This window comes from Dasypus novemcinctus, chromosome 18 (genome assembly GCF_030445035.2).
Source record: "Dasypus novemcinctus isolate mDasNov1 chromosome 18, mDasNov1.1.hap2, whole genome shotgun sequence".
NCBI lineage: Eukaryota > Metazoa > Chordata > Mammalia > Cingulata > Dasypodidae > Dasypus > Dasypus novemcinctus.
The window spans coordinates 34,504,364-34,518,796 of NC_080690.1; the positions used below are offsets into that span (position 1 = coordinate 34,504,364).

Below are 14,433 nucleotides of genomic sequence, written 5' to 3' on the forward strand. Positions count from 1 at the left end.
CACATTAATAGAATGAAGGGAGTGAATGATCATCTCAATTAATGCAAAATCCAACATTCTTTCCTGATTAAAAAAAAACAATGAACTAAAAATAGATGAGAACACTTTCAACTTGATAAAGGGCTTTTATGAAAAACCCACAGAAAGAAGACTGAAAGCTTTCTCTCTAAGATCAGGAACAAGACAAGGATGCCTGTTGTTACTGTTGTTATTCAGCATTATATGGGAAGTTCTAGCCAAAACAGTCAAGCAAGAGAAAGAAAAGTCTCCAAATTGGAAAGGAAGAAATAAAATTATCTCTATTTGTAGATGTCATGATCCTATATATATAAAGATTCTCAAAGAATCCACAAGAAAGCTACTAAAACTTATAAATAACTTCAGCAATTTTTAGGATACAAAATAAACACACAGAATTCTTTAGTTTCTATACACCAGTAATGAGCAGTCTGAAAAAGAAATCAAGAGAGCAATTCCATTTATAATAGCATCTAAAAGAATAAAATACCTGGGAATAAATTTAACCAAGCAGGTGAAAGACTTGTAAACAGGACTACACATTGCTGAAAGAAATGAAAAATCTAAATAAATTGAAAGATATCCTGTGTTCATAGATTGGAAGATTTAATATTTTTATGATGTTAACACTGCCTAAAGTGATCTACACATTCAGTTCAGTCCCTATTTCCAGTATCCTGTTTTGCAGAAATGGATAAGCTGATCCTCAAAGTCATATGGAATCGTAAAGGGTCTTGAATAGCCAAAACAATTTCGTGAAAGTAGAGCAAAGTTGGAGGATTCACCCCTCCTGATTTCAAAACTTACTGCAAAGCAGCAATAGTTAAAACAGTGTGGTACTCGTATAAGGATAGACATACAGACTGATGGAATAGAATTGAGAGTCCAGAGTTAAATCCACACATCTATGACCAGTTGATTTTTGACAGGGATGCCAAGTCCAGTCAAGGGGGAAATAATACTCCTTCAACAAATGGTGCTGGGACAACTGGAAATCCACATGTAAAAGAATGAATGTGAATCCCTTTCACCATATACAAAAATTAATTCAAAATAGATCAGTGCCCTAAATATAAGAGCTAACCCTCTAAAACTCTTACAAGAAGACATACAGAAATATCTTCAAGACCTTGTAGTAGACAATAGGTTTCACACTATACAAGCAATAAAAGAAAAGAAAAAAAAAGATAAAATGGATTTCATCAAAATTAAAAGCTTTGTATCAGAGGACATTATCAAGAAAGTAAAAAAGACACCCTATAGAATGGAAGAAAATATTTGGAAATCGTATATCTGATAAGTGTTTAATATCCAGAATATTTAAAGAAATCCTAGAACTTAATGAAAAAAGAAACAACCCAGTTAAAAAATGGGCAGAAGACTTGAATAGGCAATTCTCCAAAGTTGTTCAAATAGCTGATAAGTATATGAAAAGATGCTGAACATCATTAGTCATTAGAGTAATGCAAACTAAATCCAAAATGAGATACACCACTTCAAGCTCACCAGGATGGCTATTATTGAAAAAACTGAAAATAGCAAGTGTTGGGGAGGATGCAGAAAAACAGAAACCCTCATACATTGTTGGTAGGAATGTAAAATGGTACAGCCACTGTGGAAAATAGTTTGGTGGTTCCTCAGAAAGTTAAATATAGAGTTACCATATAGCCCAGCAATTCCATTCCTAAGTATAATATACCCAAAAGTACTGAAAGAAGGGACTTAGATATTTGTTTACCAGCATTCATCACAATAGCCAAAAGGTCGAAACAACCCGTGTCCATCAACTGATGAACAGTTAAACAAAATGTGGTATATCCATACAATGGAATATTATTTAGTTATAAGAAGTGAAGTGTTGGTACCTGCTACAAAATTGATGAAACTTGAAGATGTCATGTTGAGTGGAAGAAGCCAGACACAGTATGACAAATATTGTGTCATTTCTCTTATATGAAATACTTAGAATAAGCAAATTCATAGAGAGAAAGAATAGTGATTACCAGGGGAAGAGGAAAATGTGGAGTTATTACTAAATGAGTATGAGTTTTGGTTGGGGTGATGAAAATAGTCTGGAAATAGTGGTAAAAGTTACAAAGTATAGTGTACTTAATGTCAAAGAATTGTCCACTTGAAATGGCTAAAATGATTTTTATGTTATTTATATTTTACCACAATTAAAAATAGATAAAATAATTATAAAAATTATTGGATTAGATAGCACATTTCTAGTCTAAATTTTGACTAGAAATGGCTGGTGGTCTTATATTTGGGGCTTAAGAGAGGGTGATGTCATTAACATGGCGTCCTAAGACATCCCCTGAAAAACCCTCCCCACTGATTCAGCAAATGAAAGGACAAACCTCACTTGCTTAGAACTCAAGAGAATGGTAGAAACTGGAGAAGGACTCCACAAACACTGAATTGAAGAAAAATAAAAATGTCAGTAGGAAATTCCTGTCCCAGAATTGCTGGTCCACTTCTTTCCCCTATACTCAGTGTTGGCATAGCTTGGGAGTTGCTAAGAGATGGTGACATGTGTCCCTCCCACAGGGTCCCACCCACCAGGGACACAGACTATAGAGCAACTCATAGCAGGAAAAATTTAGAAACCCATGCATATCCAAGCACAAGTCCACAGAGACCCAGGGCAGAACCAAAGCTGCTGAGGAATGCTGCATACAAAAGAGCCCCCTGAGGGAAATGGATGTGGCTCAAGCAGTTGGGCTCCCGTCCACCATATAGGAGGTCCAGGGTTCGATGCCCAGGGCCTCCTAGTGAGGATGAACTGGTCCATGCAGTGAGCTGGCCCATGCAGAATACCATCTCACGTGAGAATGCTGCCCTGTGCAGGAGTGCTGCCCCGTGCAGGAATGCTGCCCCACGCAGGAGTGCTGGCTGACATGGAGAGCTGGTGCAGCAAGATGACTCAAAAACAGACATAGAGGAGAGAAAATAAGAAGACGTAGCAGAAAAGGGTGCTGAAGTGGCGCAAGAGGTGATCACCTTTCGCCCTCTGTGGTAGGTCCCAGAATCAGTTCCCGAAGCTGCCTAATGAGAATAAAGCAGACACAGAAGAACACACAGCGAATGGACACAGAGAACAGACCATGGGGAAGGAGGGGGGGGAGAAATAAATAAATAAATCTTTTTTTAAAAAAGTGTCCCTCAGGGGGTAGAGGTGAGAAAGAGACTGTAGTAGAAACTGCAGCTGACAAGTGGTACAGTCAATCCAGTTTCTGTTGGCTGGACCACCTAACCATTAAAAGGACTTTTGTGGAGTGACCCACCTTTCTGGATTGACCCATCTGGCTTCCTGGAATGGGATACCCTAAAGGAAGGAACTGGAGACAGAAGAGCCACACAGAGAGAAAAAAGGGTCTGTGTGTTAAACTGAACTGCTGTAAGAAGGAGTGTTCAGAACTGAAAGGTCTAAGGAAAATGGGCACTGAGTGAGGGATAGAATTTAAACAGATTGTAAGAGCTAAGGAGAGGGAAGTGGATGTGGCTCAACTGATAGAGCGTCCATCTACCGTATGGAGAGTCCAGGGTTCGATCCCCAGGGCCTCCTGACCTGTGTGGTAAGCTGGCCCACGTGCAGTGCTGCTGTGTACAAGGAGTGCCATGCCACACTGGGGCGCCCCCGCATAGGAGTGCCCCACACACAAGGAGAGCCACCTTGCATGAATATGCAACCCACCCAGGCGTGATGCCGCACACACAGAGAGCTGACACAGCAAGATGACAAATGAAAAAGATGCAATTTCCCAGTGCCACCAGGTAATGCAAGCAGACACAGAAAAACACACAGCGAATGGACACAGAGAGCAGACAATGAGGGGGAAGGGGAGAGAAATAAATAAAAAATAAGTCTTTAAAAAAAAAGAGCTAGGGAGAAAATTCTGCACAAAACAAACAGAAAAGATCAAGATTCCTAGAGAAGGAATAGGAAAGGAAGCTTTCTCGTGGAGGTGAAACAATTGCACAAAAAGAGCAATCTTAAGAATTGTATCATGTACCTAGGGCAAGAATCAGATGAAGAAGAGCTGAGAAAATCTGATCAGTTAAACACACATTATTCTAAAGGTCTAGAATAAGTTGGACCGTGCATCAAAGAAGAGCCTTAACACAAAGCCAGTTGAAAATAAAACCCTGAACAAGGGAAGCGCACTTGGCCCAGTGGTTAGGTTGTCTGTCTACCACATGGGAGGTCTGCGCTTCAAACCCTGGGCCTTCTTGACCCGTGTGGAGCTGGCCCACGCGCAGCGCTGATGCACACAGGGAGTGCCGTGCCATGCAGGGGTGTCCCCTCGTAGGGGAGCCCCACACAGGGGAACCCCATGCACAAGGAGTGTGCCCCTTAAGGAGAGCTGCCCATCGTGAAAGAAAGTTCAGCCTGCCCAGAATGGCGCCACACACACGGATAGCTGACACAACAAGATAACACAAAAAGAAACACAAATCCCTGTGCTGCTGACAAGAGAAATGGACAAAGAAGAACACATAGCAAATAGACACAGAGAACAGACAACTTGGGGGGTGGGGAGGATAAGGGGAGAAAAATAGAAAAAATAAAAATTTAAACCCTAAACAAGAGGGAGAAGCTGACCTTCAGGTAATAAAAATATCATCAAGATAATCAGATGCCTAGCTATCAGCAAAAAAGTACAAGCCATACTTAGAAACAGGGAGATAAGGCTCTGTTAAGGGAACAAATGAAAACTTCAGAAGAGACACAGAATTTGGAACAAGTAATCAAAGATGTTCCAACAAGTCGCCTAAATCAATTCAAGAAGATGAAGGAAAATTTAGCTAAAGAGCTGAAGGATATTAAGAAGACAGTGTTTTGTTTGAGCATAAAGAAACATTTGAAAGTAAAGAGAAACATTTTGTGTGATCTATGTATCTTTTAAAAATACATAAAAAAGAAAAATTAAGAGATGAAAGGCACAGTAGAGATTAAAAATACACTAGAAGCATTCAAAAGCAGATTTGAAAAGGTGTAAGAAAGAATCAGGAAACTAGATGACAGGACAATTGAAATGATACAGTCAGAAGAACAGATAGGGAAGAGAATAGAAATAATTGAGCCGTGTCTGAAGGATTTGAGTGAAAGCACAAATTGCACAAACATACCCATCATGGGTGTCCCAGAAGGAAAAGAGAAGGAAAAAGGGGCAGAAAGAATATCTGAGGAAATAATGGCCAAAATTTTCTCAACTTTATGAAAGACAGATGTGTTCAAGAAGTGCAGCATACTCCAAACAAATCCTACTGCAAGCCACATATTTATTTTGACATAATCAGAATGTCAAATGCCAAATAGAGAATTCTGAATGCAGCAAGAGAAAAGCAATTTGTCACATTCAAGGGATCCTAAATAAGACTTAAGTATTGATTTGTCATCAGAAACCATGAAGACAAGAAAGTAGTGGTTTGATATGTTTAAGGAACTGAAAGAGAAAAATGACCAGCTGGAAATTCTTTATCTGGCAAAACTGTCCTTCAAAAATGAGGGTGACTTAAAATATTCAAAGACTAACAGAAACTGAGAGACTTTGTCTAAAAAAGACCTGCTCTACAAGAATCACTAAAGGGAGTTCTGTAGTTTGAAAAGAAAGCTCAGGAGAGAGTAACTTGGTATAGTGTGAAGGAACCCTTATCAGTAAGGGTAACTAAGGGGTAAATGCAAAACCCGGAAATATTGTATCCTCAATGTATAGCTCTACTTTTTAATTTCTTTGAGTCAGAATACAGTTGATAAGAAAAATGCATATTTCCTGTTCATGGACATGCAAAATATAAAGTGATAAAATGGAACAAAAACAACATAGAGTGGAAACAGAGCTATGGGAACAGAGAACGTATATGCTATTGAAGCTAAGTTGGTATTTTTTAGATGCAGGTTGTGTAATATAAACCCCAGGGCAACCCCAAAGAAAGTATTTAAAAAATAACAGAAGCAGAAATGAAAAAGGAATCAGTACATCACAAAAGGCCAACTTTGTAGAAAAGAAAGTTACATAAAGGAAAAGAGAGATAAGAAAAAGAGATGACATATAAAAAACAATGGGCAAAATGGCTGAAGTACTACCTCTACAGTAATAACACCGAATGTTAATGAACTCATCAATCAAAAGACACAGATTGGCAGAATGGATAAAAAAAATCATGATCTAACTATATGTTGTTTACAAGAGATTCACCTTAGACCAAAGACACAAATAGGTTGAAAGTAAAAGTTGGAAAAAATATTCCATGGAAACAGTAACCACAAAATAGCTGGAGTAACTATACCAATATTGGACAAAATAGACTTTAAGTCCAAAGGTGTTATGGGAGACACTATATATTAATAAAATGGCAATTCACCAAGAAGAAATAACAGTAATATTTATGCATCTAGCTTTGGTGCCTCAAAATACATGAGGCAGATCTGGGACCCTGAATGCCACCGCAGGAAGGTCAAAGTCTTCATTCCTATGGGACCCAAGGAGATGCTGCCTACAGCTCTAGGACCACTTGGACCAGGTCTGTGACATCAGGTCTGCAAATCAGGTGTGCTTTCCCAGTTGGAACAAGGAGAGGAACTGTGGAGGGAAAGAATTTTTTTTTTCCCCCCAAAGTCACAATTCAGGCAGCGACAGTGGTTTTATTTATTTATTTATTTATTTTTCAGTTTCCAAATGGTTATTTTATCAGATTGTTTGAACATTAAATTTATCGTTTGCAATCCAAAGTAGTTACCTGAAATTTCTTGTTTTGTGTATGTTTTTTCTTTTACTGCGTATTTGTTTCCTAAACTCTTTGGCACAATTTTCTGGGGGCATTCAGACTACCACGATACAAGTCAGGAGAGAGCTTTTCTTTTTTGTTGCCAGTTCTGAGCATTTAAATTTTGGTTTGTTTGGGTTGTGGCTTTTGTTTTTGAAGTCTGCATTCTTTATTTGTAACAAGTGTGTTTATTTTTTCTATATCCTCTAACTCCAGAGTTTTCTTTTCCTCCCCCCTCCCCCCATTCTACATTCACAGTTGAACCATATTATTAGGAAAGACGCCTTTGATGAAAAAATCAGGATGGGAGCTCTGACCATTGTTTTCCATAAAAAAAGACCCCAAAAAACAAGAAACCTAAAGAGCATCTTTCCTTTCTTTTTTACATCTCTTGTGCTGCATCAGTAGACAGAACTTCAGTTAGTTTTATGAAATGCAATGTCTAACCCCCTCCCCCCCCCTTTTTTTCTGGGAAAAAGAAAAACTGCAATGACTTGAAGTTGAGAATGTGGATACCGCCTCACTCACACACACTCATTCTGAGACTGAAAAGAGTCTCTCACCCTCCTTTTAGTTGGCACTCATACTGTACTATGTGGCAAAGGTACACCGAAGGTGGGCCGAGAGCCAGGTCTTTCTCATCAGTAGCAAAGGCCAAGCTGCCTTTTACAACAAAGCACCACAGCTGAACCCAGTCCCTCCTCCTTCTCTCCCAAACCAGTCATTCCACTCAGCACTGGCCAAAAGACAAAAAAAGCTAGTTCTAGCTTCTTCTGGGAAGAGATAGCTTTCTTTTTCTTTAAAAAGCAGGCAAATCCATCGTTTTTCTCTTTTCCAAGCTGGCCGATGTTATGGTTTCCTACAAAGTCAGTGCTTAGCTCACTAACAGCGCTGCTCTTGGTGGCTGTGGCTGCTGCTGTGGCAGGATTTTCAGTGTGGTGTGTTTAAGCCTCACTCACTCATCCTCTCATTCCCAAACATTCAGCATCCGTGCACACTCTTCACCTCTGGGTTTTTCAAAAGATTGGAGATTTCCAGTGGGGGTCTCAGGTTATCATCCCAATGGTAACAGATCAAGCTTGGTTCTTCAGTTTTCTCAGTTCTTTTGTTGCCCAAGTAGCAAGGGTTTTTGCTTTGTTAGTCTTTGATCTCCATCCTTCAGTTAACAGTTCATGGATCATGGGTCTAGCTTCTACTAATTTCAATACATCCTTCCCAAATGCTGTTCATAAATCCCCTATCAGTCCAGCAGCACATGCTACCACTCCATCTGTATGATCCTCATCTCCAGCAATGTGGTCAATGAAAGACAGAATAAATTCTACCCTGGGTTGTACCAGCATCACATCTGGGTGTACGTTCTCCTGATCTCCCTTCAATCCCTGGACGATTCCGGTATAGGCTTCCAGGCAGCCTTCCCTTAGCTCATTCAGATAATCCACCATGTCATAGTCTGACTTGTCCACCTGGGCTTGGGAGGCCTGCTGAAGAGTATTCAGTACTACTTCTAGGTACTTTTTGAACTCTCCACCAATAGCAAGGGCAATATCACCAAAGACGGACAGAATCTGTGGCTTCACAGACCTGTGGACATTTTCATTCCCCAAGTTCTCCAATAGCAGCTGCATCACCTCATCACAGAAAGGTAAGATGTTTGATTGCAGGGCATGGCATAAGTCTCCCACCGACCCCACAGCCGCCAAACAAACCTGGTACTCGAGTAATTTTTCAATCCAATGCCCAGGAAAGGTTTAAAGGCTTCCATGTACTTTAGGAATTCACCACCCAACACTTCCACCAATGTGCTAACTGCCTTCAGGGCATCCTCTTACACTCCACCAGACCAGCTGTGCTTTGGAACATCCTTAACAGGCGAAAGTGATTTTAAAAAACAAATGCTTTCCATGCAACATGTCTGCTGGAAAGACACGTCTGCCTTCTTGTCATCAAAGCAGAAATCTCATAATTAGAAGATGACATTACATTTAGTGAAGTGCCAGAAGATTTTACTCACGTGTCCAGAGTGACTGAACATATGTCCCCTCACAAGGGAAAGAACTCTACTTCAGCAACCAGTGACCAGTTATCTTTTAATCAACAAAAGCGAATTCACCAGGGAAGTAAATCATATGAATGTCATCTAACTGGTAAATCATTTATTCAAAGCTCTGGCCTTACACATTACAATGGAAGTCACATAGGAGAGAAACCATATGACTGTCACCTATGTGGGAAAGCTTTCACCCATTATACTGACTTTAGACAACATTAAAGGACTCACACTGGAGAGAAACCCTATGCATGTCATCTATGTGGGAAAGCCTTCACTTGGTGTTCTGTCCTAAAACTACATGAGAGGGCACACACTGGAGAGAAACCCTATGCATGTCACCTATGTGGGAAAGCCTTCCCTAGTTCTTCTGGCCTGAAAAAATATCAGAATTCACAACAGAGAGCAACTTCATCAGTGTCATGTATGTGGGAAAGCTTTCACTTGGTACTCTGGCCTGATATGACATGAGAGGACTCACACTGGAGAGAACCCTATGAATGTCATTCATGTGGAAAAGCCTTCCCTAATTGCTTTGCTGTGAAACAACATGAGAAAACTCACACTGGAGAGATACTGTAAGAATGACATCTGTTTGGGTTAACCTTGTTTTATTCTTGTAACCTTATTCAACATGAGACAACTCAAACTGGAGGGAAACACTGTGAATGCCATGTATGTGAAAGGCTTTGGTCATTGTTCTAACCTTACATTACATGAGAGAACTCATACTATAAATGCTTTGAATATGGAAGAGAGTTCAGTCCTTGACTTAACCTTTATGTATATTGTAGAACTCAGACACTGAAGAAATTGTTTGTAATCCATCTGGCAGAACCTTTAGTCATTCTGAGTAGTTCATCAATTAAGCCAGTTCATATGGTAGAGAACTGATATAAATGTCTCCTATGTAGCAGAACATAATAGATGGTATGCTGATATAATACTGGAGAACTCTAATATAAATGTAATGACAGTGGAAGAGTCTTAGTCTACTACTCCAACTGATAGAGAAACAAGTCTCTACAAGAGGATGAAGCTCCTTGAGGAAGCAGCAGATAATTCATGATGGAGTTATTATTCATGAAAAATCACACAAAACCATTCATACAGCAACGTTTGTAGGGCAAGTGAGAGTTCACACTGTATACAACTTACGGGTGTGATGAACAAAGGCATGTCTTCAGTGATCACTCATTCCTTAGCATTAATATTCTTATGCTGTGGAAACAAGAATCTTAAAGTCAATTTAGGAAAATCTTCAGCTGGATTTCATATCAGAAAATTTAATGGAAAATAAAGTATGTTATATGTACACTTTAGCACACGATTCAGCAAAGAATCAAGAACTTCGAACAAATCTTCCTTTTGAAATTATATGGGATAACAATATAGAATTGTGAAGTGACACTGATATCCTGAATGATGAATTTTGTAAGAACTAATATGAAGTGAGATTAATAATTCAAGATTATTAATAATTACATATATGTAAGCAACAGATCCTGTTCCTGAAAATCCAATATAGTTTGGTTTTGTTTTCATGCAGTTCTAAATACAAAGATTTGAATCAACCAGAAAATAACTTTAAATGTTAAATAAAAAATTTAGTATACAAAATTATGACTCTTAACTGTTAGTATTATAAGATCTGTTTATGGCAAGGATAAAAACAATCATGGATAAATAAACACTATGGTACATAATTACTCCTCTTTTAAAATACCATTTAATATTGCCACCAAACTTTAAAAAGGAATTAAAAATGAAACTATTTAAATAAAATGTCAGTCGTGAAAAAAATAAATACATGAGGCAAACATGGCAAAACTGAGAGAAATAACAGATGTCTCTACAATATTTGCAGATATACCCCTCTCAATATATAGACCATCTAGACAAAATCAATAAGGAAACAGAACTTGAATAATCTGATAAATGAACTAAACCTAACATATATACGGACCATTAATACCAAAATAGGATATGCATTCTTCTCTAGTGCACAGGATCATTCTCCAGGATAGGCCACATGTTGGGTCACAAAACAAGAATCAAAAAATTTAACAAATTATACAAAGCATTTTCTCTGACCATTATGGAATGAAACTGGAAATCAGTTACAGGTGGAAAACTAGAAAATTCACAGATATGTGGAAGTTAAATAACACAGTCCTAATCAGTAGGTCAAAGAAGAAAATTCAAGGGAAATCATTAAATGTCTTGAGACAAAATGAGAACACAACACATCAAAACGTGTGGGATACAGTGAAGTCAGTGCTGAAAGCGAAATATATAGCTCTAAATGTTTACCTGAAAAAAGAAGAAAGAGCTAATACCAAAGACCTAATTGTATACCGAGAGGAACTAAAAAAGAAAATAGTCCGTGTTCATTGATTGGAAGACTAAATATCATTAAGATTCAATGCAGGGGAGTGGATTTGGCTCATTGGATAGAGCATCTGCCTACCACATGGGAGGTCCAAGGTTCAAATCCAGGGCCTCCTGACCTGTGTGGTGAAGCTGGCCCACGTGCAGTGCTGATGCACGCAAGGAGTGAGTGTCCTGCCATACAGCCCAACGCGCAAGGAGTGCGCCCCATAAGGAGAGCTGCCCTGTGTGACAAAAGTGCAGCCTGCCCAGGAGTGGGGCCACACACACAGAGAGCTGATACAGTAAGATGATGCAACAAAAAAGAAACAGATTCCCAGTGCTGCTGACAAGAATACAAGTGGACACAGAAGAACACACAGCGAGTGGACACAGAGAGCAAACAACTGGGGAGGGGGGGAAGGGGAGAGAACTAAAAAAAAACCAAAAAGATTCAATGCAATCCCAATAAAAATTACAACAGCCTACTTTGCAGAAGTGGAATAGCCAGTTATCGAGTTTATTTGGAAGGGTAAGGGTCCCCAAAGAGCCAAAAACATCTCGAAATTGAGAAATGCTGTTGGAGAACTCACACTGTCTTACTTTAAAGCACATTTCAAAGCTACAGTAGGCAGAACAGCATGGGACTGGTGCAGGATTAGATATACTGACCAATGGAATTCAATTTAGCGTTCAGAAGTAGACCCTCCTATGAATGGCCAATTGATTTTTGACAAGGCTGCTAAGTCCACTCAGTTGGGAAAGAATAGTCTGTTCAACAAACGGTGCTGGGAGAACTTGATATCCATATGAAAAAGAATGATAGAGTACCCCTATCTCACACCAGATACAGAGATTAACTAAAAATGAACCAAAAACCTTATATTTATAAGAGGCAGCATTATAAGCTCATAGGAGAAAATATAGGGAAGCATCTTCAAGTTCTTGTGTTATACAATGGTTTCTTAGACTTTACACCTAAAGCACAATCAGTGAAAGAAGAAAAAAATAAATGTGATCAACTCAAAATTAAAAATGTTTGTGCATCAAAGGACTTTGTCACAAAGGTGAAAAGATAGCCTACTCAATGGAAGAAATATTTGGAAACCACATATCTGATACGGGTTTAATATCCAGAATATATAAAGAAATCCTACAACTCAAAAATGAAAAGATAAATGACCCAATTAAAAAATAAGCAAATGACTTGAATAAATATTTCTCCAAAGAGGATATAGTAATGGGTAAAAAGTACATGAAAAAATGGTCAATATCACTAACTGTTAGGGAAATGCAAGTCATAAGCACAATGAGATATCAGTACATACCCACTAGAATGACTGCTATTAAAAAAAAACAGAAAACTATGAGTGTTTGAGAAGATTTGGAGAAATAGCAACACTCATTCCTTGCTGGTGGGAATGTAAAATGTTGCAGCTGCATTTGAAGACAGTTTGGCAGTTCCTCAGGAAGCTAAGTATAGAATTACCATATGACCTGGCAGTCCTGCTACTGTGTACCCAAAAGAAATGAAAGCAGGAACTTAGAGATCAGATATTTGCACTCCAGTGTTCATAGTGCCATTATTCACAATTTCCAAAAGATGGGATGCAACCTAACTATACATCAACTGAAGAATGGATAAACAAAATGTGGTATTTGCATACAATGGAATATTATTCAACTGTAAAAAGGAATGAGGTTCTGACAGGACAACATGGGTGAAGTTTGAGGACATTTTTTGAGTGATATAAGCCAGATACAAAAGGATAAATACTGTATGATCTCATTGATAGGAACTAATTATAAGCAAAGTCATAGAGTTAGAATCTAGAATATAACGTAGCTTACCAGGGAAGAGACTGAGGTTAGAGAATGGGGAGTTGATGCTTAATTTGTACAGAATTCCTATTCAGGTTGATTTTAAAGGTTTGGAAATGGGTGATGGTAATGGTAGCATATTATTTAGAGTGTAATCAACAGCACCGAATTTTATAGGTAAAAGAGGAAACTATAGGTTGTATATGTTACTAGAATAAAAATTAACAAAATGCAGGACGGTACAACACTGTGACCCCTATTGTAGATGATGGACTTGAATTAATAGTGCAAGTATAAGAATGTTCTTTTATGAATTATACCAGATGTACTATACTAAAATGCACCTAATTTAAATGTGGACAATAGTTAATATTGCTATTTTAATCATCTTTCACCAATTGTCACAAAGATGACTTCTGTTAAAAAAAAGAAAAAGCATAAGAAAGTGCTATCATCAGTTTTAACAAATATTCCACACCAATGCAAGGTGTTGGTGGTGGGATGATGAATGGGAATCCTGTAGTTTATTCATGACTGTCTTATAAACCCACAGCTTTGCTAATAAAAAAAATTAGGAAACAAAAAAAATACTTTTCTTTCAAAATGAACATTCATTGATTGCTTTTGTTTAAAAAAAAAAAAAAAAAGAGGTACCCAAAACAGAGGAAAACAAATTCCCAGAGATAATTGTTAACATTTTGTTATATTTACTACTTTTGTATACATTCATAAATTGAGATCATATTTTTGACATATCTTTTTTTTTTAAACCAATGTGTTATGTACATTTCCCATGTTAGCATCAATACTTCTAAACCATTTTAATACCTTAAGGATAAAAATCTCATCACATAGATATACTATGATCTAGTTAAAACAGCTCCCATCATGGGATATTTAGATTGTATTCTTTCATTTGCTATTTCATGTCTTTACATTCATTTTTTTAAAAAATCACATGTCACTTTTCTTAAGGTAGTTATATTCTGTTTTCTTCACTTAACAAATATAATTTTCCATATAATTAATCTTGGAGAAAATGTAATGTTGTATAAAATGTTAATAAATAAAAATAAATATAAAAATGATTATATATATTATATAATATATCAGTATAATTAATCAGCATATAATAATTACATTATGGTTACAATCTAACCATTTCCCCACTGAACATTTTGTTCATTTCCAAATTTTCTTTTTTATAATTGAATGGATGGACGTCTTTTTGCATAAAGCCTTTTAATTTCTGATTATTTTGTTAGGAAAGATTGTGGTGATGGAATGACTAGGCCAAAGAGCATGTGCAATGTATTAGCCAAAGGGGTGCTGATGCAAAATACCAGAAATCTGTTGGCTTTTTATAAAGGGTATTTATTTGGGGTAGAAACCCACAGTTA

The 14,433-nt window shown here is 37.8% G+C and overlaps 1 protein-coding gene across 1 annotated transcript in view; it reads left to right on the forward strand.

The window, feature by feature from the left end:
• AMFR (autocrine motility factor receptor) overlaps positions 1-14,433 on the forward strand; it is a 54,552-nt gene that overhangs the window by 17,567 nt on the left and 22,552 nt on the right. The gene's annotated exons all lie outside the window — the stretch shown is intronic.